Source organism: Puma concolor, chromosome D1 (genome assembly GCF_028749965.1).
Source record: "Puma concolor isolate L17-30 chromosome D1, mPumCon1.1.hap2, whole genome shotgun sequence".
NCBI lineage: Eukaryota > Metazoa > Chordata > Mammalia > Carnivora > Felidae > Puma > Puma concolor.
This window is the reverse complement of record NC_141676.1, coordinates 106138700-106161769: the sequence shown is the minus strand read 5'-3', so window position 1 is coordinate 106161769 and position 23070 is coordinate 106138700. Positions and strand designations below refer to the sequence as shown.

The 23070-nt window shown below is 41.9% G+C and overlaps 1 protein-coding gene across 1 annotated transcript in view; it reads left to right on the top strand.

The window, feature by feature from the left end:
• PTS (6-pyruvoyltetrahydropterin synthase) overlaps nucleotides 1–23070 on the top strand; it is a 681414-nt gene that overhangs the window by 397438 nt on the left and 260906 nt on the right. Inside the window, exon 12 of the transcript XR_015241350.1 lies at nucleotides 18939–19117. The gene's annotated coding sequence lies outside the window, so the exon portion shown is untranslated. The remainder of the gene's footprint in view (nucleotides 1–18938; nucleotides 19118–23070) is intronic.

Below are 23070 nucleotides of genomic sequence, written 5' to 3'. Positions count from 1 at the left end.
AGGAAGATTCTAAGGATTAAGTGAGATAACGTAAAAGTGTTCGGCAAACTCTGGGCACTATGCACTGACAAGGACTGAAGATTGTACCTTTCATGTAGCCCTGAGCAAACAGGGAGACTTGGACCATAGAAGTGATTCTGAGGCGGCCTTGTCAGAGGCGGGATGTGGGCCTTTCTGGCTGTGAGCTTCTGAGAGCAGGAGCCACGCCCACAGGCCCCAGTCCTGTGCTGGGTTCCTAATAAGCTCAACAACAGCTGCTGATTCACAGGTGTGGTCTTATTGACTGGGACATCCAGGGCCCTCCACAGGCTCTACACAGTGGGTGGCAGCATGTCCATACATGGGCTAAGTGGGAATGAAAACCTGCAGGTCCAGACAAAGCTGAGCCAGCCCCATGGAGCTGCTGCAGAAGGAGGGCAGGACGGCTATGAATTTTGAGTGTCTCTAGGAAGGACATGATTCATAGTCTGCTGCCAGGAGGGGACCTCTCTGCAGGTCTTGACTCCATTTTTTGGAACTTACTCCCCACCCTGGCCACTGCCCCATATTCTCCTCTTAACACTTGTCTGCTTGGTAGGCCAGCCTGGTAATAGCTCCAAGAGAGACAGATTATTAGTCCTTCTCCAGAAAGAACCAATTATTCAATAGCCTCACCTACAGTTTTCTGAAAGCAGGAAGAGTGCTACCTCCTGCTGCCACCTGGGACGCTTATTCTGACAGCAGAACCTAGGCCTGCAGTGGGCTAGATCTGAGTGAGGGGTCCGACACGGATGCCGTGCCAGTGAGGTGGAAGGAAGGTGGATGGAGGATATGTGCAACAGGATACAGGAGTGGGATCAGGAAATCACCCAGTGCCAGGCTCCCAAACAAGACTGAATGTACCACCAGAGGCATGTGGCATTGTGCCTGGAGGAAAACCACGAGGTCTGCACATAGTGTACTCTCTAATAAGTAATCTAAAACATCACTTAATGTTAACACAGTGAACAAGGATCTATTTCAATACAAGGTGTCATTTTTGCATGAATTGCACCAATTGTGACTTCCAATTTTTTTTTTCCTGCTTTTTATTTTTCTTGCTGCTCAGTCCTCAGGTTATACTTTTTTCTAGAGCCCTGGAGGTATGACTTTGCTGTCTTCTGCGATCAGGGTATTTCATTCAATCATCCATTCATTCAGTTATCAAATATTGAGTGGTAACGATGAGTTAGGCACAAGAAATCCAGCAAGGAGCAAACCACACATGAACCTGGAGTTCATGGAGCTTCCTCTCTGGGGAAATCTTTGAAAACGTTGATGAACTAAAATGGTCTCCTTTGTGTTTGAAGATCGTCCATGGGGCATGGTGAACTTTCTTTTCTCTCACCAGATCTGTACACAGAGATTAGATAAGTAACAGTTGCTTGTTGAACGAATGAGTGAATAACAAATAGCTTTCTCCATTGGTTGAGAAGGCTGACTGGCTGACTCCCAAAGTGCTTTCCAACCTCTGACTCTATGCTTCTCTCTTCCCTGTGCTGCACAGACACTGGCAGAGGTGCTATTGGCCCAGGCCCAGGAGGGGTTTCTGGAACTCCTTTCCATTTGTCTCCTTTAGAGTCTTGTGATTTGATATCTTGAAGACAAAGCTTCCTCCAGGAGGCTGGGCAGTCCACGAGTCTCCAAGTCTTTTTTTTTCAGTCTTCTCTTCCTTGACTAGTCAGGCAATGGAAGGAACCTGTTGGGGCCTAGAATCTTTTTTTGTTTTGCGTTGTTTCAAATTTTTATTTAAAGTCTAGTTGGCTAACATATAGTGTAATATTGGTTTTAGGAGTAGAATTTAGTGATTCATCCCTTACATATAACACCCAGTACTCATCATAACAAGTACCTTCCTTGGTACGCATCACCCATTTAGCCAACTCCCCACCCCCTCCCTCCATCAGCCCTCAGTTTTTTCTCTATAGTTAAGAGTCTCTTATGGTTTGCTTCCCTGTCTCTTTTCTCTTCTCATATATTCATCTGTTTTGTTTCTTAGATTCCACATTTAAGTAAATTTATATGGTATTTATCTTTCTTTGACTTGTTTCACTTAGCATAATACACTCTAGCTTCATCTACATTGTTGCAGATGGCAAGATTTCATTCTTTTTGAGGGCTGAGTAATATTCCATTGTATGTATGTATGTATATACACACCCCATCTTCTTTATCCATTCATCAGTTGACAGACAGTTGGGCTCTTTACATAGTTTGGCAATTGTTGGTAATGATGCTATAAACATTGGGGTTCATGTGCCCGTTGGAGTCAGCATTTTTGTATCCTTTGGGCATATATCTAGTAGTGCAATTCCTGGGTCATAGGGTAATGATATTTTTAACCTTTTGAGGAACCTCCATAGTCTTCTCCAGAGTGGCTGTACCAGTTCGCATTCTCACCAACAGTGTAAGAAGGTTTCCCTTTCTCCACCTCCTTGTGAACATCTGTTGTTTCTTGTGTTGTAATTTTAGCCATTCTGACAGGTGTGAGGTGGTATCTCATTGTGGTTTTGATTTGTATTTCCCTGATGGTGAGTTGTGTGGAACATCTTTTCACGTGTCTGTTGGCCATCTGGATGTCTTCTTCGGAAAAATGTCTATTCATGTCTTCGGGTCTAGAATCTTAAAAAAAGAAAAAAAGTCTATCAGTTGATAGGGGCTGGAGACAAAAAGAGAAAATTAAATACTTCTCTCCCACCTCTGTTTTGGGCAGGGAATGTGTTTGCTTCAAATATGGTGGAAGCCTAGCAAAGGTGGGCTGGTTTCTAATTGGAGATGTATAAACTTCACCTCTGAAAGGCACCATCCAAAATGGCCCAGCCCAGAAACAAAGAGGTAGGGTATATACACCTGCAAAGTCTTGTGTCACAGTGACCATGCACATGGGCACAGGAAGTAGAAGGGACAAGAAGGTCCTGGACATCTGGGAAATTGGGTTGGGCATGAGAGTGGAAGGCTCCAGCTGGGCCACGTCCCTGTGGTGTGACTGTCCCCATTGTTTCCCTTGGAAGGGTATGTGTGTGCATGTGTGTGTGCGTGCGTGTGTGTGTGTGTGTGTGTGTGTGTGTGTGTCTTTGTGTCTATGCGTGTGTTTGGGCGGTGGTGGGCAGGTGCATGTAGCATTCACAGAGCTCCTGTCATGTGCAATTTGGGCATATCACACATTTAACCCTCACAACAATTTAGTCAGAGGATGTGGCGCTGTTACCATTTGAGAATCAATAAAACTGATTTTCAGAGGGTTTAAGCGGTTCTGTGGCTCGAGGTCTAGGGCATCATGATGCCTCTCCCCTTTAGCTGCCACACAGCATGGGCTTTAAAGACAGAGTAATTCAAATTCCCAACTCCTTCCAAGTAGGACTGGTACTTTGATCTAAGAAGACCCATCTGTGAGAGAGACTAACCATCAGGCCCACTGGAAGCAGCTGTGGGCCCTTAAGTGCTCAAGAAATTGCTGGTTCTGGGGGCGCCTGGGTGGCTCAGTTAGTTAAGTGTCTAACTTCAGCTCAGGTCATGATCTAGCAGTTCGTGAGTTCAAGTCCTACGTCCGGCTCTGTGCTGACAGCTCAGAACCTGGAGCCTGCTTCAGATTCTGTCTCCCTCTCTCTGCCTGCCCCCCACTCATGCTCGCTTTCTCGCTCTCTCTCAAAAATTAATAAACATTCAAAAAAAGAAAACAAAGAAATTGCTGGTTCTGGTAAAGGAGACAAGTTGGTCCTATACTTTTATAAGAGCTCCTACACTGAAGGTAATGCCCCCACCCACGGCCTGCTGAGCGCCTTCACATGCAGCCCTTGAACCAGTGTCAATGTCCCAGGCTGCTACGTGAACATGTCCCACATTAAGTGATCAGGCTGGCCAGAGCTTACTCCCCCAGCAATGACTTAGCAGGGACTCACCCTCCTCCCAGCAACCAGCATCACTGGCATTGGAGCCTCACTTCAGCACCAGGGAGATATTATTCCTCACTCTTCCCCTTTCCAGGTAATTTATCACCCAGAAACAGGGTTATGGAGAGATGTTTAGCGCAGAAATGACTCTTGTGGGGAGCTGGAAGAATAAACCTGTCCCTAAGGTGCCGTGTCTCATTCTGGTTGCCGGGGAGGGGCAAGGAGGGGAGAGAAGCAGGCTGGAGGTGAGGCAGGAAGAACACTGAGTGAATGCAAGAGGCCCTGCAGAGAAATTGGCAGCGCATGCTTACTAGATGAGGTGCCGGGGCCTGGGAAGATGTGTCAACTCTCTCTTGCTTGGGAGTTGAACAGTCCTTAGACGTTTCTGCTGCAATCCCTGCCACTCAGTTATTTATGTTTTAGAAGCCCTGGCCCTACCCGGGATGTGTTGGAGACAGAGAAAAAAGATCTCATAGCACCAGGAGCTCTGGGTTTCAGCATGACCCTTTGGAGCTGAGGCTGGGCAGAAATGCAATGATGTTTGCATTCCATGGATTAGCTTTGAGGCCATAGGGGAAGAGGAGAGGGTGGTTGTCTAGGACAGAGACAAAGCAATCCTTGTTATGAGGAATAGGGATGGAAAAGGTTGATGTATCCTCTTTAGGTTTCCGGAACCCAATTTTGTTTTTAATTGAAGTACAGTTGATATACAATGTTGCATTAGTTTCAGGGGTACAGCATAGTGGTTTGACAAGTCCATACTAGGCTATACTCACAAGTGCTGCTACCATCTGTCACTATATAATGTTATACCATATCATTGACTGTATTCCCTATGCTCTACTTTTTATCTCACTTATTCATTCCATAACTAGAAGTCTGTATCTTTACCTCCCCTTCACCCATTTTACCCATCCGCCCTTTCCCTTCCCTCGCCTCCCCTCGGGCAAGCATCAGTTCTTTGTATTTACTGTTTGTTTCTGTTTTGATCATTTGTTTTCTTTTTCAAATTTCACATAATGGTGAAATTATATGGTATTTGTCATTATATACCTGACTTAATTCACTTAGCGTAATAACTTGTACGTCTACTCATGTTGTCACAAATGGCAAGAGCTCATTCTTTTTTATGGCTGTGTAATATTCCATTGCATATATACTTATATAACCTATATATACATATATGTGTATAAAAAAACACCACATCTTCTTTATTCATCTGTAGATGGACACTTGGGTTGCTTCCATAATGTGGCTATTGTAAATAATACTACAGTGAACATAGGGGTACATATGTCATTTTGAATTCATGTTTTCATTTTCTTTTGATAAATACCTAGTAGTGGAATTACTGGATTACATTTCTATTTTTAATTTTTTGAGGAATCTCCATAGTGTTTTCCACAGCCGCTGCATCAGTTTACCTTTCCACCAACATTGCAGGAGTGTTCTCCTTTCTCCACATCCTTGCCAACACTTGCTATTTTTGTCTTTTTGATACTAGCCATTCTGACAGGTGGTATTTCATTGTAGTTTTGAGTTGTATTTCTCTGATGATTAGTGACGTTGAATATCTTCATGTGTCGGCCATCTGGATGTATTTAGAAACATATTTATTCAGGTCCTCTGCCCATTTTTTAAGTGGATTATTTGTTTTTTGGTTGTTGAGTTGTGTAAGTCTTTTATATACATATTTTGGATATTAACCTCTTAGCAGATGTATCATTTGCAAATACCTTTTCTCATTCATTAGGTTTCCTTTTTGTTTTGTTGTTGATTTCCTTCATGGTATAAAAGCTTTTTATTTTGGTATCACCCCAATGATTTATTCTTGCTTTTGTTACCCTTACCTGAGGAGACATGTCTAGGAAAGTGTTGCTAAGGCTGATGTGAAAGAGATTACTGCCACATTTTCTTGTAGGAGTTTTATGGTTTTAGGTTTCACCTTTAGGTCTTTAATCCATTTTGAGTTTATTTTTGTGTATAGGGTAAGAAAATGGTCCAGTTTCCTTCTTTTGCATCTAGCTGTCTAGTTTTCTAACACCACTTATTGAAGAGATTATCTTTTCCCCAGTGTATATTTTTGCCTCCTTAATTGACCATTAATTGTGGGTTTATTTTGGGGCTTTCTCTCTGTTTTGTTCCATTGATTGATCTAGGAGTCTGTTTTGGTGTCAGTACCATACTGTTTTGATTACTATAGCTTTGTAGTATATTTTAAAATCTGGGATTGTGATGCCTCCAGCTTTGTTCTTCTTCAGATTGCTTTGGTTCTTCTGGGTCTTTTGTACTTTAGTATATATTTTATGAGTTTTTTGTTCTAGTTCTGTTAAAATACTATTAGTATTTTGATAGGGATTGCATTGAATCTAGATTGCTTTGGGTAGTATGGAGATTTTAACAATATTAATTCATCCATTCCATGAACATGGTATGTACAGGACCCAATTCTTGCCTCAGTTTCCTTTATTCCATTTCTATCCAGTTTTATTGCAGAGAATCTTGTCACTCTGCTGCTTTTCATAATAAAGAGAATCACTCAGTCTCTCCTGATAAAGTAGCCTGCTTCATTTTCTGTTTCTTTTCAATGTTACTAGGGCGAGGTGATATTCTTTGCCTGTAGCATGAAATATAAGGGGAACCAAAAGACTCAGCCACCAAGGTAAATGATATTTTGATACAGGATTTATAAAATCAAAATCAATGCCAAAAATCTCAATGAACAAAATACCCAAAATTTAAATGAATACATGAACACTACTGATTTCTCTTTTCACCTCAGGTTCCAATATGACTTAGCACAGCAAAGCATATAGATAGCACTCAATGCACTTGGCACCAAGAGGTCCAGTGGAAAGCAGGACAAACATACCCCCAACCCCTTGTTAGTGAAACTTCCAATCCTAGTGGAACAGAGAAACGGATGAGAAAACATCAAAGACTGACAGTTGTGATCAGTGAGACCAGCAGGGTTTGGTAGCGGAGAAGGTTTGGACAAGATAGAGGAGCTTATCTGGGGATGTGATGTTCTCCTACATCTTGAAGGATGGGAAAGCCAGCTGTTGTGGATTGGATTGCATCCCTTCAAGATTAATATCTTGAGGCCCTAACCTCTAGTACCTTAGAATGTGACCTTATTTGGAAATAGGGTTGTTGAAAATTAGTTAATTAGTAATTAGTAATTAATAATTAGTAATTAGTTAATTGCTATTAGTAATTAGTAATTAGTTAAGACATGCTTGTACTGGAACAGAGTAGCCCCTTAATCCAGTATGACTAACATCCTTACAAAGGAGGGAAATTTGAATTCAGACCATGCACACAATGAGAATGCCCTCTGAAGATGAATACAGACTGCTTCTCCAGGCTAAGAAACACTAGAAATAGCAGGCAGACCACCAAAGGTAAGAGAGAAGCCTGGTACAGATTCTCGCCTCAGGAGAACCAGTCCTGTTGGCACTTTGATCTTGGACTTCCAGACTCCAGACCTTTGAGGCAGTAAATTTCTGTTGTTTAAGCCACCCAGTTGGTGGTATTTTACTATGTCAGCCACAGTAAGCCAATATACTTACTAGCCATGCAAATAGCAATGATAATACATGTCCAGGGAAAGTGAATAGTGTGGAAAGGCCCTTACTCAGCAATCTTTGTCATTAGCAGGGAGGTGACACTGATCAAGTATGATTCTAATGTCCAATTTAAGCTTATTTTTATTTGTCGTCTATTATACCTGCATCACCTCTCAAACAGATTCTTTCTCATCATTAAAAAAACTGTAGGAACCTGGAGAAGACATCAAGGGTGATTATTCATGCCTAAGCTGGTCTCTGTTAACCATAGGGACTCTGCTGGTAGATGGGTAGTGAGTGGCCAGAAGTTTGAGGTCAGAGGTCAGCATCAGGGGTTCCTGGGGCTGGGAGGAACCATGAGAAGGATCTTCTCTTCCAGTCCCCAAAGTGAAGTATGTGGAGTAGCATCACAGACGGCAGGATTTGGACCTGAAATTACTCCACAGGGCTCAGGGAGGAGTTTTGGCAAGACACTGCACATCTTCAGAGCAGGTGGTCTCTTCTGTCTCTACAATCAAACACATTTTTTTTTCTCTTCTGCAACAGACTGTTGCCTGGGCTCCTAGAACCACGGTGTTTTTTATCTTTCTCTTCTCAGCATGGACTGCAGATCCCCAGCCTGGAAGCCCTGCCCTGTTTGTCTCTGAACACTGGGGGTCCAAGGAGGCTGCGCCCACCCTTGGGGAGCTCCCAGAACTGCTGGATACAATGTGTGTGCACAGCAGTGTGTGAAGAGAAGCAGCCTCTTCTGATCTTGAGGGGAACACGAGATAATCTATTTAAAGCCTTGGGGGAGATTACCTCGTCTGTTGACTAGTAAACAGGTGAAAGAGGAAAAGAACTATAGATTCTCCTTAAGAAACAACTATTATCTCCTCTTGCCTTTCTCCTCCAGTACACAGTACCCCCAAATTGGAAGCATCAGGCATAAATGTCCCACTTTAAATGTTTCTTGTAACAATGAATATTGTATGTGAATCAGATTCCATTATATTAAACTCCACTTGGACTCCAAATTCTTTTACAACAGTGGAATTTTGCATTGTTACAAATCACATTTCCAGATCCCAGACTGGAATTTGCATTTGGTTTTCAGCTCTACAGCTAACCAATGTGATCGCAGGCAAGTCATTAAAAATTCTTTGACCCTGAGTTCCATCTGTCATAACTTGGGGGTATGAGGTATAGCTGTCCTAATTCCTTGAAGTTTGTTAGGAACTGGTAAGATTATTTTGTAAAAGTATAATTTTTTTAGATGGGGTTTCTATAAACCCCATCTAATGTTAACTTATTCATGATGGAACATCGATTATAACTGGAGAAGCTATTTGGGCTCTCTGCTTATGTGGGGTGGTGGTTTAAAGTCCAGTCTGCTTTGGCTAACTCATCTTCTTTATTTTCCAGGATCAGATAATCCAGTTTTTCTCTGTAACCTTACATTTCTGTACTCGTTAACTGGGAAGCCTGTTGTGCTGGCCTACCCTTCCTTTGACCTTTTCATCATTTTGCTTTTGCCTTTCCCCAGATAAGTCTGGGAGCATATAATGGAGAACATATAATTTTGGTGGTCATCTAGTTTATTGATGCTGGGTGAAAAGGAGGACTCAAGCAATATACTTAGTGCCAAGTTAGGAGTTGAGGGAAGTTTGCTTTTATTAGAAAACTTCTCATTCAGTGTTCATTAGTGGTCTACGTGCATCTGAAAATCTGAGAGCTTGGAAGAAGGGAGCAATGAGGTAGGTGGGACTAAGTTGGAGGCAAAAGTTCCATCAGTAGTCTTCTGTTCTTTCCTTTATATCCTGAGACTTCTTATGGGATGTGTTTAGTGATGGTAAAGGAGCGAGCACTGCACTGGGCGGGGGGGTTGGACATGCAAAACGTTTTAACGAGAGCACAAACTGAACATATAACTCTAAGTAAAAGATAGTTTTAGTCAAGGTTGGAGACACCCAGAGGCTGCTTCTATGATGCCAGAATACTGGCCATGAATCTTTAGGTTAAACTTTTAACCTTCATGTGCCTCTAGTGGGAGTGGACTTGTGGAGGCATTCTGGGGAGCAATCAGGCATGGCTTCATCAAATTAAGTATACTCATACCCTATGACCCATTCATTCCAGTGCAAGAGATATATTGCAAAGGGGACATGTATGCTCACAGCAGAGTTATTTGTTGTGATGGTGAGGAGTTAAATGCATCTTGGGCATCCATTCCTGAGAGAATGGGAAGGTAACATGTGGTGCATATATACCATGGAAGCCTCTGCAGCAGTTAGCAGCCATCGATTAGATGTAAATATAACAACATAGATGAATGTTGTTCATCTATGAGCAACATAGGTGAATGAATTAAAAACAGAGCTTGTGAAAAAAGTAGGACATAGAATGAGATGTATAACACAACATTTACACAAATTAAAAACGCATGCATACAAAACAGTACCCATTTGCATTAATACATATAAGTAAACAGATATAGATTGAACCATTAGGATGACTAACTGTAGGGATGGGAGTGGGGAGGTGAATATGTGAATAAAGGAGAATAAATGCATAAGATAGTGGTTAGAATGTAAAATATAAGAAGTATGACTTAATCCTCTGCACCTGAGGTCCAAAATAAATTAATAAAAATGTGAAATCTCCTAAGTTTCTGAGTTAGTCTGGGCTCTGCAGTTTGTACAGTCCTCAGTGACCCTAGGAGACCTCCACTAAAAGGGGAGGAGGGTGTTTTGCTGTTTTAAGTAAAACAAAAAAGAACAATCTATTCCATATTGATTTCTCAATGGAGTCTTACACAAATTCCTGTTGGTCCCCATGGTCCTCAACCATTCTTAGATTTTCCTTTTGGATTCCCCCTCGTATCCCCCATGGCGAGCTTTCTTAAACTTAACAGCTCTGACCTCAGTTCTGTCGTCTCCCTTACTCTCACATGAGCTCATTTATACCTTCCTGGAGGCCCTAATCTGTTCCATTTAGCTTTTGATCACAAACAATGGAAAGTAGCCTTGTTGCTTTGAGCAAGACAAGAGGTTTATAAGGATGTGGAGACCAACAGAATTCATAAGAGGCTGGAGGAGCAAGCTTGGGAAGTAAGCAAAACTCACAGATGGTCTGGAGGCTGGGCTGCAGGAGTATGACTAGATCCTCCCGTGGCTGCTGTTTGTGGCACTACTGCAACCTGTAGGACACTTGTGCTGGACAGCCAGTGACCATGAGGGACTATGGTAGCCAGCTTCAAAAATGGCCCTTGATGATCTTCACCTCTGGTTCTCACACCCCTGGCAATCCTGCCTACACTGGATAGGGCTCTCCTGTGTCTCCAATGGGATGTAGTGGAAATGACAGTGTATGTCTTCCTGGGGACAAAATGGTTTTTGCCTTTCTTTTGGATCATTTGTTCTGGGGAAAACCAACTGCCATGCCATAAGGTCACTCAAAAAGCCCTATGGAGTGGTCCTTATGGAGAGGAAAGGAGGCCTCCTACAAACAGCCAATGAAGAACTGTGGCCCTTGATAATTGTCATGTGAGTCCACCATCTTGGAAGTAGGTCATTAACCTGAGTCAAGCCTTCAGGTGACTGCAGGCCCAGCCAAAATCTTGACTGAAATCTCATGGGAGATCTTGAGTCAGAGCCACCCAGCTAAGCCCCTTCTGAATTCCTGACCAACAGAAACTGAGAGAATAAATATTTGTTGTTTTAAGCCACTAAATTTTGGGGTAATTTGTTACGCAGCTATAGGTAACTAATATGTCTCCCCTTCACTTTTAGGTCACACTCACCTCATTGAAAGATCGAGGAGGAGCTTCTGATTGAACATATGTCATGGGTCATACCCTGGCTTTCAGGAACTAGTGGAATAGGGTGAGGTGATGTGAGGCTATTTCCCCTCTTCCTCTTCAGTGGCAGAGGGGCAGGCATTGCCTCAGCTACCACTACACACAAACGGAAGCCCACTAACTGGAAAGATTGTTGGACTTTTTGTACAACCAAAATTCAGCAGTGTCCACTACCCCTTTGTATCTGAATTCCTGCAATGTGTATTCTTCCAATCAGAATCTGTTAGGGTGGTAGGGCCATCCTTCTCTGTCTTCCTTTTATTTTTTTGGTCCCTAGAGGAGATGAATCCCTCCTTCTCTCCAAAGTTACCCTCAGATTCTGGTTGGACCTGGAATCTGTCCCCCACATGCCTCAGATTTTCCACTCATTAGTTACCTCCTTTCTGGCTCACATTTTAAAATGTTTGCTGTCTGTGAAAACACACTAATTTTAATGTCTCCTTTGTGTGTAAACATTCTGTTTAGGATTACTTTTCCTTATCTTTCCTCCCCCAGGAAAAGATAGTCTCAGTTTAGCTCCAGGGCTTTGTACACACCTTTTTCATAGTGTTTCATAGTTAACCCCTCCGGGAAGCACATCCTCCCTGGGTAGGAGGGCCTGGGGTGGGTAGTGGGTCATTCCTGAATGACCACAAAGCCAATGTGCATATGCTCCAGTGAATGGAAACTGGTCATGGTCGACTGACTGCACACCTCTCACAGGTGCACTTCTCACCCCTCGTCATTCAAAGCAACTTTGTAGAGAAAGGCGTTTGAAGCATGGATGGGGCTACTATAGTCTTCCTATTCTTACAAGATTCTGGGACATCACTAGATGGAGAAACTTCTTGAAGTTTTTTTCATGAAACTTTCTCGAAGAAATGTGCCTTGTTGCCATTATGTCCCAGCGTCTAGCACAATGCCTCAAATGGAGAACATTCTCAACAAATTGAGTGAATAATTGAGTGAACAAATTGATGTGTGGAATATATGGAACGTAGAGTTACTCTGACCCTCATGTATGTATGATTGTGATGCTTTTCCCTGAACAGGCCCTTGAGAGAGGACAAAAGAGACAAGGCAGTACCCTTGCCTTGGTACTGGGCAAGGGAAATGCTCTGACATCAGAAGGTATTTGGAGAAAGAGTGAGGAGGCGCAGTTCAAGGGCTAGAAGTCCACTGGTATGGGGGCTTCTGACCTGTCCTTGGGTAAAGTCATAACCCTTTCACAGCAGTTCAAGAATTGACACAGGACCCTTTACTAGAGCCTCACTGCATGGCTGAGACAGGTGGGGGAACAAAGGAGAGACAGAGAATGAAGACCATGAGATGATCTGCTGTCCAGATACAGTGAATTCACCTTCGTATCTCTACCCCGTGCAGCAGAGGCCATCTGTAGTCAGTACCTGTCAGGAGCACAGGTGTGGTTCAGGCAGGTGCTCCTGCCGCTGGAGACTAGATCTTGGGGGCTGAGTCTCAGACCAAAGTTCCTTCTCGAGTCCTACCTGTGTGAGTGCTGGTTCTTGCCTGTGGTTGACCCCAGGATCATCATCTTTAAGGGAGACATTTCTACCCACAGGGCGGTGGTCTTTCAAGCGCCGACACACAAGAAGGCAGCCCTACTTGTGACAGTCCTGACAGAGTGAGAGGCATTTTGGAACTATGGGTCTCATTGTGAAGAAGAATAGTAGCGGGGCCAGAAAGAGTGTGAGCCTGGAGGTGGGGGACTGAACAGAGAGCATGGTCTGCTTCTCTCCCTTTAATTGTTTTATTAAATTTTTTTGATTTTATTTTTTAAATTTATCTAAAAATTTTTGTCTTTGGCTATTATTTTCCCCCTCATCTTTTTTTATTGGAGGTGGGAACACATTTCACATGTATGAAAACTGTTAGGCTGGGGACTCTACCAAGTATATCAGACTGAGGCAGGTGTGGTGCTGGTAGTGCTTGGAGGGAATCTCTAACAAAATAGTAAAACCTGTGATGACACTCTCACTCTTTCTCCCTTTGTTCCACACATACCTCTGCTTCCTCACTACCCATCTCTTTGGGCTCCATCCTTACCACCTTCACTAACATCATCAGAAACCTACCCTGCCTGCTGAATGTCTTTCCTCACCTCTCTCTCTGTAGTGGTGTTGTTGTGGATCTTGGTCTCCACTGGTTTCCATGACCGTGTCTTCTCCTCCAGTGTTTTTGACCACCCTCAGGGCTTGCTTCAACTTCTCTTTGTGTCTTTGTGCTCCTTAAATGCAGACATTCCCTGAAGTTTATTTTGCAGACATCTCATCCTCTGTTTGAAGTCCATCCACACTATGTATCATTCCATGTAGCCGATTCCTGAATCTTTCTAGCCTAGAATTCCCTTCCCAAAGCTAGACCTACATTTCTCATTATCCAATGGGCATCACCACATGGGTATGTTTGTGAAACACCAAGTCATTCATTGTGGCTGGAACAGGGAAGAGGGGAGGGGGGAGGAAGGGTCAGAGAATAAGAAGTAGACAGCAAGAGGCTATGAAGGGCCAAGTGTATCCGTCAGAGCTCACATACCAATAATGGAATCTTCTCTATTTAGTGCAAGCAGGAAGGATTTTAATACAGGAGGTTAGGTGCTACAAAATTATTGCAAGGAATAATGGTCAAGTCTTAGAAGCACTCAGCTGCTGGCATGATCAGGAAAACTGCCTCCCCAGTTCAGAAAGCTGTTGAGTTAGGAAGCACCTCCCAAATTAAGAAGCTACTGACTGTAGAAGAGCCTTACCTCTGTCTAATCAGCACCCACAAGTGGTTGTTCTGTATCCTGCTTCTTTCTTCCTGTTCAGCTCAGTTCTGCAACAAAGGCTCCCTTGGCTGTTCTGGTTAGTGGTATCTAAGTCATATCCAGAGCTCCACGTATAAGAGATCCTGGGAAATTTATGATTTTATTTCCAACCTCTGCCTTCTATACCATGTCAGGATAAATGCTGAGCAAGTCATTCCATAGTCTATGCGATGTTGTGTGCATTAGGCAGCTATCTTTCTATTCCAAGTGGCAGGAATCCAACTTTATCTGACTTTGATTAAGAAAATATCATTGTCTTACAGTGAAAACCAAAGAAGGGCAGGAGTCAGTCTGGCTTCAGAGGCAAACGGCCCCTACAACTTCCTTTCTCTCCATCTGCTACCTCTGTCTGCTTTTCTTCGTGTTGGTTCGGCCCTCCTCACCAAAGAGGAACTTTGTCTCAGTGAGCCTAGACATGTGGCCTTAGTGCTCCCAGGCATCCACCATTTATCAGTTCACCATGGCAGAGAAAGGAGCTGGCTTTTCTTGGTATATGTAAAACTACCCACCAAAGACTGATCTGTCCTTCTTGAGTCACATACCCACACCGTGTGCAGGGGAAGCAGGATTCTGTGATTGGTGGCTCCCTTTAAAGCCTCTTTTTGGAGATGGGTGAGATGCGGGTACCCAAAGGAGGGGCTGATAGCTAAGATAGCCACTAGGGGAATGATTAGGGGTCAGGAGGCTGCCTCATTTGTGTCCACTACACCATGATACATCTTTATTTTTTCTAAGTCCTCAGTGTGATAGAGGACTAACGCAGAATCTCAAGCAGTAAAGTTATAATGAGATATTTTTCTTTAGCTATTTATTAAAGGAATGAAATGAGTTAATGAATGTAAATTATCTAGTATAGTACACAGTAGGTGCTTGTCTTGGTTAGGAGTCCCTGAGAAGCTGACTTTAAAACAAGGATTCAAGTACAGTTCATTTATTGGGGAAATGCAAGGGTACCAGTAATGGAGTGGAGGAAGGCAGACAGACAGTAAAGGCTCTTAATAAGTCAGGATCACAGTGGTTGCCTGAGCTTAAGCCCATGAGGAAACTCTTGGACGCAGTACAAAACACATGCCTCAGAGTTCTCCCACCTGAGGGGCAAAGGAGTTGGGATATTTATACGTTAACTCCTAGGAGTCATTGGCTAAGGGCTGCTCCCAGGGGGTTATTCCTCAGCTCTGATAGCCTGCTGCACACGTGGGCAGAGTGGCCTTCTGTGGTTCCAGCCTGAGCACAAGGGGTCCGAGGGGCACAGGCAGAACCTGCAGTGCTTAATATGTTTTAGCTCCTCCCTGACCCCTGTCTCCTCACTATTAGTTTAAAAGTCCCTTGAGTTCAGGAACCACATCTTATTTATTCTTAAATTTCCCACATAACCTAGCACACTATTTAACACATAGTAATGGCCACTGAATATTTATTATTTTCTTAACGACATTTTAGGGTATCATTTTCCTGATGATCTATGGTTTTGCCTCTTGATATTGTGGATTTTCTGGGACAGGATGAATTTCCTGTCATTACATTTTTACCCATTAAATACATAATTGAATATGATCTGATTTTTATACCTTTGTAATACTTCTCATGCAGTGGCATTCATAAATAAATAAGAAAGTCTCTGTTAGACCCCAGGTCCTGTGTATATATATCTCAACTTTATCTCTCTAAGAAGCTGTCTCCAAATTGGGGGAATTTGGAGACTCCTGGTGTGTAGATTCTTATTAGCTTCCTTGCCTGAATCAGCCTAGCCATCTGCCAGCAATAATAACATGCCTGCTGTGTGCTTAGCCTTATCCAGTCCTTGAGCCTTAAGAACCAGGTTTCAGGATATATTGAAAACTCCTTTCCCTGAGGGTGAGGGGAGACATTCCACTCCCCAGGTCAGACCACCTGTCTTCAAAAAGGAATTATCAGAGCTTTAGGCACTAGATAAGCAACCAACTCTACCTCCTTTACACATCACAATGTAGGGGGCCAGTTTCCTCCCAGGACCCTTGTCTTGGAGCCTGGCTCTGATTCCAAGTCAGTAATCCTGGACCTTAATCTTAAATCACCTAATACTTTGGGACTCCTCTTCCCTTGGTTGCTGTGTTCTACTTGTAAGAGTCCAACATCTACCCTAACTCAGAATCTGTGTCACCTTAACTACCTCTCCCAAGAATTGTCCCTGCCTACAAGCCACTGGAGATGTTTTTGTCTGTTCCACCAGATAAGACTCCTTAGAAACCGATGATGGAGTTTATTGTAGTCTCTCACATTTGGGTGGTCATGACTAGTCCTAGTTGGTCTACTCAACCCTCAACTCTGGCCAGCTTTTGCTAGAGTTCCAGTCACCATTTCTTCCATTCTCCTTGTACTGGTCTTCCAGTGTGCTTGGAGCTGAAGGTCCACCAGTTAAGTCATTTACTTTGGGACATTATTAGAATGGGCTGTTTTTCTTGCCATTTCCAATGTTCAGATTCCATCTTGCTTTTCTTACCCCTAGACCACTGGTTACTGTTCTTTCTTCATTCTTATAGATGGGAAACCCCAAGAGATGGAATTTGAAAATGGGCATCTGGCAGTGTGTTGTTAAGAATAACTGGCATGATGGGCATGGAGGAGGGCACTTGTTGGGATGAGGACTGGGTGTTGTATGGAAACCAATTTGACAATAAATTATATTTTTTAAAAAAACTGGCATGAAATGCCTTATTCAGACATTCAGTGTGGTACTGGAACAACCTTGTTCTCCCTTGAACTTTCCTGTCACTCAGAGTTTCTGATACAGCTTTCTTCACATTTCTTCCCTTGACTCTTTTCTTGAAACTTGCTTTGTCCCTCCCTTCCACCCTTCTTTTCATTTTTCAAGAGAGTAATTCTAGTTCTGTTATTTGTTTCACTCATGATCTGGGTACATGTTTCTCTGTGAATTCCCTTACTCCAGCTCTGAGCTACAATAAATCCTTACTATTTCCAGAGGAGTTTGATTACCTCGGTGGTTTTCTTTGTTTCTTAAAGGGTGCCTGCATTTTCTTGCAAAGCTTCCCAAAGAATCAAGCAACATCTATAAAAGCTCAGAACATGATGCCTCAAATGGATTCTTTGCTAAGTCACTATCATAGTCTCCAGAGCTTTGGGCAATAAATAGCAAATCCAGGAGACCTAAATAATTATTTCTGGGATTGTATACTTGATCATGAAATGGTCCCAGCTAGTGTCTTACTTGGAGTTCGAGAAGGGAGAAAGAAGGAACAGTCATACAATTTCCATTTAAATTGAGAATCTTTTCCCTGGAAACCCAGAGGCCTCTCTGCTGGCCTCCTGCTGTTTGCTTCCTTTTATGCATCCTATTCGGAGGTGGCATGATTATTCCCTAAACATATTACTGCAGCTCTTCCGGCAGATTCTCTCTTCTAGGAATGTCACGAATGAATTACCATGCGGTGTTGGCATGGGGCCTCAGCCAGCAGGAGCCAATTATTTTAAAAAATTCCAAGCAAATCAGATCAGCATTTCACAAGTTACTGGCCAAGAAGCTTCAGAAAGTCGTGCATCATTCCTTTGCTATAATATGTGCTGCTGACCTAAATGTGTACAAATCTCATCATCCCAAGGTCCATACTCTTGGCTCTGGGAGTTGTGTTAGGACACTAGCTCACACCCATTTGCAGTAATCTAATTGGGCGATTTTACTTATCAAAACTGTAAATGGATGTTTGATCAGATCAGATCATTAAATTTTCTAATTAGGCAGCATAGACTCCCTTTTGCCAGATGGATTGAGCCGCACCTATTTGTGACACAACTTAATCACACTTTGCCTTGCTGTCAAGGCCGTGTTTCAGGGAAGAAATATGTTCTCTTGGCTAGATTAAACATACGCCATCCAAACCTGGCATCTCCAGCTAAGAGAAGGAGACTTTGCTGAATTGGATTGTGTAAGAATATATGTCGTGGTGAAGCTATGTTAGCAACCAGCAAATGGGAGGTTTCTTCCATGTCTGATTTGAATTCTTAACAAAACCGTTTGTTTATGGAAAGAATGGACTGCGTTCATTCGTTAGCACATCAGATGGATATTCAAAAATATTTAGTCTTAGGGATAAAAGAGGAAGCACGAGAATGATGTATTGCAGTGCCAGTTTTTGTTGTTTATGTTACTTTGAACTGTCAGGATGTTTGGAGATGGTTCTGTCTCCACTGGGCAGGTGCTCCCGAAAAGCACAGAGTTTAAAATGTCACGTCGACAACAACTCCAGGGCTTTCTGCCTCTTTCCATCATGTGTTTCTCCTGCTGTCTAATTCTGGTAAAGTTTTATTCTGTTATCCTGTTAACAAAAGAGTGAGCAGGAACTCCCTCCATCACTAATACCTACACACGGTAGATCTTTTACTCACTGGGACCTGCAGGGTCACTTAAGTGTAGAGGACCCAATAGACAAATATTAAAAAAAAACAACCTCATAATGAAAATACTTGAGAAGTTTTAGTTTATACTTTTGTTTAAACCATGGATGATTGTGTGGATGTTATGTAGGTATATTATACCATTTTGCAGAATTATCACTGGAGGAGATCAGTCTGAATCTATTCTGATCTCCAGGCATGTATCTCTGAATATGGACCACCACATTGGGAGGGTTTTGCTGTTGTACTTCCTTTTCTCTTATAGGAGGAAAATATACTCCTGTTAATTGGGGTACTAATTCAGGTTAATTTCAGTTATTTTCTATCCTGTGGTTAGAAATGCATCATACTAATACTAAAACTTCAATTTTGATGGTCACCGTATAATTGTATCTAAGATGTATGGATTGATTTGTAGTTCTTGCTCCTAGGTGTCTCCGGGAATTCTCCAGAGGTTGCCTTAAATGCGTCAGGCATTAGCCCCGGTCCTCACTGGCCTAAGTTAGCCTGCCCAGGCCTCCTGAGCCGTTGGTGAGAGCATTGCCTTGTGCTGGTCATCTATACCATGACTGCTTGTTCCAGGTCCCTGGGGCCTTCCTGCTGCAGAACTGTAAGTCTATCACTGCCTCCTCAGAGCAGTCTACCTCTGGGTCACCTGGGCAATAATGCTTTCTTTGGAAGAAAGTGGGGATTATTATTTCTCTCTACATTTTACTCCAGTGAGGGCTTTGGTGGTGGGAAGCATTCAGGATTGTTGCCTGGGCTCCCTTGTTAGAGTTGCTTGACCCAGATCTCTCCTCTGCCTTGAGTCCTTTCACTTGTGTGTGGCCCAGGCCAGTGCTATCCATCTCGTTGAGTTGGGTTGAATTCTCTTTGCTCCACCTTGGGGTAGCTCTGCAGGAGCTCCACAAAAGGCAGAGGATGCCCTTGATGTTGGCAAGGCCATGGCAGCTCCCCATTCTACCAGGAGGTGGACTGTTATACTCAGTGGCAAGGGTGCTATGATTCAGACAGACAGCATGTCTCAGCTGGTGGCTCGGATCCCAGAGTGCTACCGAATTCTGTGAATCAGCCCTTTCAGTTCACATACACTGTCCCCTTTCTCCTGGAAGGCACACACAGCACCATGGTGGCTGGCATGGGCTGAGTTCCCATAACAGCTGCAAGATGCATCTGGAGTCACCAACTCTCCTCCATCCTTTAGTCCTAAAGCTACATCTGGCTCGCAGTGACAGCCCCCTCTCTCCTGGGTCCCATCTTCTTTTTCACTTCTCTTGGGAAACCCCCAGTGCATTGGATACCTGATGATCTCTTGCCTTTCACAGATGGGGGTCCAGTTGTTGTTCCTAGGAGACTCTATAGCCCCCATTTAAGCCAAGTGACAGGAGCAGAAGAGAGAAAAAAAAGCATTAATAATCCCCACATGCCTGACACACTGGGCATCATCTCTGCTCCCAGCAGTGTCTCACAGACCAAGGTTTTCTGCCTTCATCTAATAGAAAGAAATCTGTCTTTGTGCAGGCTGCCTTTTCAAGATTAAGGGCCACAGAATGGTGCAGAAATTTTCTGATCGTTTTTATTTGACGTTTAAATGTTTGAAGCCATTTTGTTGGGGTATAATTGGTATATATGTGTATACACACATAAATAAAAAATTGTACACATTGAGAGTGTATAGTTTGAAAACTTTTGACATGCATATATCTGTGAAACCAAAGCCACAAATCAAGGTAATGAATCTAGCACCCCCAGAAGTTACTTCTGTGCCCCTTTGTACTCTGTTTTATTGTCTGGCTTCCTTCACTCAGCATAATTATTTTGAGTTATTTGAGACATACAGTTATGTTGTCTCAAGAGTTAAGAGTTCATTCCTTTTCATTGCAGAGTAATGTTCCAAAGCATGAATATACCACAGCTTGTTTTCTTAGTCACACATTAATGGATATTTGGTGTTTTTTTCAGTTCCAGGCTATTACAAATAAACCTGTTGTGAATATTCATGTACAAGTATTAGTGTGGACATATGCTTTCACTTAAATTGGGTAAATACCTCGGAATGGAATGGCTGAGTCAAATGATAGGTATATATTTATTTTTTACAGAAATTGCCGAACTATTTTCCAAAGTAACTGCACCACTTTACACTCCTACGAACAATGATTGAGAGTGTCAGTTTCCATGCATCTTTACCAACAGTTGACATGATCAGTCTTCTTAATATTAGTTATTCTAATAGTTGGAGGTGCATTTTGTCCTGGTTTTAATTTGCAGTTTTATAGAGTACAATGATGTCAAGCATCATTTTATGTGCATGTTTGATATCTCTGTGTATGATTTGCTCAAGTGTCCATTTAACTCTTTTGACATTCATTTCTTTTCTTGGTTTTGAGAGAGCTTTCTATATTCTGGATATAAGTCTTTTGTCAGGTGTATGTTTTGCAAATATCTTCTTCCATTCTGTGGTTTGTCTTTTCATTCTCTTAACAGTGTCTTTTGAAAAGCAGAAGTTTTGAATTTTGTTGAAATCCAATTAATTTTTTCCTTTTTTGATCATGTTTTCAGCATCATAATTAAATCTTTAACTCAAGATCACAAATATTATCACTTATATTGTCTTCTAGAAATACTGTAGTTTCAGGTTTTCTGTTGACATCTGTGCTGAATTTTGAGTTAATATGTTAAAAAATTTTATTTCTATTTTCTTTTAAGAGAGAGAGAGAGAGGGAGAGAGAATCCCAAGCTGGCTCCACACCCAGCTCAGAATCCAGTGTGGGGCTCAATCCCATGACCTCAGCCAAAATCAAGAATCAGATGCTCAATGGACTGAGCCACCTAGGCGCCCCTAGTTAATTTGTTTTTAAATAGTGGAAAGTATGGATTGAAGTTCTTTCTTTGGTGGGGGAGAATATACATAGATATGCAATTACTCTAGTATCTTTTGTTAAAAAGACTACCTTTTCTCCACTGAATTGTCTTTGTACCTTTGTCAAAAATCAGGTGTTAATACATGCATGTGTCTGTTTCTGACTTGTCTCTTCAGTTTCACTGATCTATTTGTTTATCTTGGCACCAATACCAAACTGTCTTGAAATCAGGTAGTGTTAATTGTCACACTTTGTTGCTCTTTTTCAAAGTTGTTCTGGCTATTTTAAGTCCTTTGCATTTCCATAAGAATTTTGGAATCAGGGACACCTGGGTGTCTCAGTCTCACTCTTGATTTCGGCTCAGGTCATGATCTCATGGTTCTTGAGTTTGAGCCCCACATCAAGCTCTGTGCTAAGAGTGCAGACAGAGCCTGATTGGGATTCTCTTTATCACCCTCTGTCTCTGCCTCTCCCCTGCTTGCTCTCTCTTGCACGCGCGCTCTCTCTCGCTCTCTCAAAAATAAATAAATAAACTTTTTTTTTTTTTTTTTTTAAGAATTTTTAAAACCAGCTTGCTGGAATTTCTTCAGGATTGCATGAATCTATAGATCAATTTGGATAGAATTAACATCATAACAATATTGAGTTGTTTGACCCATGATCATAGTATTATCTATCCATATAATTAGGTCTTTAATTTCTCTTGATAATGTATTATAATTTTCATTGTTCAAGTGTTGCATATCTGTTGTTAGATTTATTTCTAAGTATTTTATATTTTTTATTCTATTGCACATGATTAAAAAATTTCAATTAATTCTAGTAGCTCTTTGGGGGCATATTCCATTGTGTTTTCTACCTAGACAATCATGTCATCTGCAGAAAAAAGATAGGATTATCTCCTTTCCAGTTTGGGTGCTTTTTATTTCTTGTTCTTATTGAAATAGCTAGAACCTCTAGGCCAGTGTTGAATAGAAACATTAAGAGTGAATATCCTTGCTTTGTTCCTGATCTCAAGAGGGTAAGCATTCAGTCTTTTACCATTAAGTATGGTGTTAGCTGTGTTTTTTTTTTTTTTTCGATAGTATCATTATGGATTGAAGAATTTTCTTTTCCATTTTGCTACGAATTTTTATCATGAAGGGGTTTTGTCAGTTGGTTCACCCAATGAAATGATCATATAAAGTTTTTTCTTTTTTTCTTAATATATTGAATTTATTTCAAATATTAAACAAACCTTGCATTTCTGGGACAAATCTGACTGGGTCATGCTGTAGTAACTTTTTTGTATCTTTTTGGATTTGGTTTGCTAATTTGTTTAAACTTTTTATATTTATGTACATGAAGAACGTTGGTCTATGATTTTCTTTTCTCCTAAAGTCTTTATCTGATTTTGTAATCAGGGTACTGGTGACCTAATAGAATGACTTGGAAAGTGTTTCCTCCTCTCCATTTTCCAGAAACATTTGGTATAATTCATGAGTGAAGCCATCTAGGTCTATAGTTTTCATTATTGAAATGTTTTTGATTGCAAATTTAATTTCTCTAATAGCTATAGAGCTATATAATAGGCTGTTGCTGTTTGAATGAACTTTGGTATTTTGTGTCTTTCTTTTTTTTAAGTTTATTTATTTTGAGAGAGAGTGTGCAAGTGGGGAGGAGGTGCAGAGAGAGAATTTCAAGCAGGCTCAGTGTCATC